Consider the following 1,969-nt stretch of genomic DNA (forward strand, 5'->3'; position numbering starts at 1 on the left):
GAATTCTTTTGAAACAGACAGAAGGCTAATGTCTTTTCATCTATCCAGTAGTCATATTCAATGACTTGGAGTTTCAGAATGGTCTGCTTCAGACTTTTGACTTCCGCAGTGTGGGTAACATTTGTTACCTTCGGAATTGATTTTCCATTAAAGGGAGTTTTGACTTTCCACACAAAATTTTTCTTTGAAGATTTTGAAGAAGAGGTTTTCTTTTCATTTGTGGATTTGCTTGATGACACATTGGGTTTTGAAAGATTTGGTTTAAAAATTGTGCCATCAGGTTTCGCAATAAAAACAGATGAATTAGTCCGAGAAGGGATGTTTTGGGCTGTTGTGACATTCACACGAGCTTTAGGCTGAGTAGAATTCTCTACTTTCTTTGGTTTTACACGACTATGAGATACGGAAAGGTCTTTTGAGGATCTCAGTGGGAGCAAAGGAGTTTTGACTATGAGTTGATGCATGAGAATTCCTGGATACACTTGGTTTGGAGTTAGCAATGAACCTGAAATTTTGTCTAGATGCCAAAAGTGAGCGAAATATCCGTTGTTGACTTGTATTGAATGCTCCTTTATATAGGAGTAAATGTTACAACGAATTAACTACAATGTTTACATAGGACCGGACAAAAGAAATATTTCTGACATTCTGATTGTCCAAATAAGATAAAAGACTAAGTCCTATGAAACGTTACATCAAAACAAGTACAAGTACAATAAATACTTTAAGACAAAATAAGGTTCTTCCGGATCAGCATTCATTCCAGAAGTGAGAGTCACTCTGGAATGTCTTCATTCTTCTCTTCACCTTCTTTCCTGGTCCGGACAGGTTCCGGACCACTTCTCCATTATTGACTTCGGAATACTTATTCCGGAATGCAAGAACTTCGAAATAAGGACTTATAGGTGTGTCCTGCGGATGGGTTATCAAACTTAGGAGTAATGGGAACCAACTTAGTTTTTGAGACAACTAAGGAATCTGATTCGCATGAATCAGAGGAGACACTGCTTGATTTTCCAACTTTATCATCTAAGGATGCCCATACAAACTCAGAGGTATCAGTTTTAGTTGTCAGGGTAGGAATTTCTTCAACTACACAGTTGTTTGTGTGATTGCTTCTAGGAACATAGTCTACGTAATTTGGGAGACTATAATGAAATTCCGTGGTCCGATTCAGGTCCAGGTTTGTCAGAGGCGGAATTTGCGTGGAATCAGGACATTTGACAACAATTGGTTTGAACTTATGAATTAGGGACTCAAAATGGTATGTAGTCTCCGGAAGAGGTGACAAGGGAGAAACAGGGGTTTCCGAATGTTTGATGTTCAGAACCTCTCCCATGAATGTCAAATTTTGCAATTCCGGAGTGACTCTCACTTCCGGAATGAATGCTGATCCGGAAGAACCTTATTTTGTATTAAAGTATTTATTGTACTTGTACTTGTTTTAATGTAACGTTTCATAGGACAAAGTCTTTTATCTTATTTGGACAATCAGAATGTCAGAAATATTTCTTTTGTCCGGTCCTATGTAAACAATGTAGTTAATTCGTTGTAACCTTTACTCATATATAAAGGAGCATTCAATACAAGTCAACAACAGATCTTTCGCTCACTTTTGGCATCTTTACTAATTTCATTCAAACATCCTTCTTGTTCTTCATTTATTAACTTTACCTTGATCGTTTACTATCTCATTCTTCATTTAATGACTTGATCATTTGTTGAATATTCTATCTAAGACTTGACTGGTCTTTCCAGGCTTGACTTGATCTATCATTAGCAAGCAGACATTGATCTTAAGCATTCACTCAAGGTTTGAGTTCTCAAATCTTGTCCCTGCGCATCGATCTTGTTCTCACATACACTGCTATCAGAACCCATCTGAACAAAACGAACCCCACTACTCTGTTCTCAACACAAGAAAATGATCGTGCCCGCTCAGAAGTATCCTCAGACCTCTATGGGCATA

Source organism: Lactuca virosa, chromosome 8, assembly GCF_052849685.1.
Source record: "Lactuca virosa cultivar CGN04683 chromosome 8, Lactuca_virosa_CGN04683_v6, whole genome shotgun sequence".
Classification (NCBI taxonomy): Eukaryota; Viridiplantae; Streptophyta; class Magnoliopsida; order Asterales; family Asteraceae; genus Lactuca; species Lactuca virosa.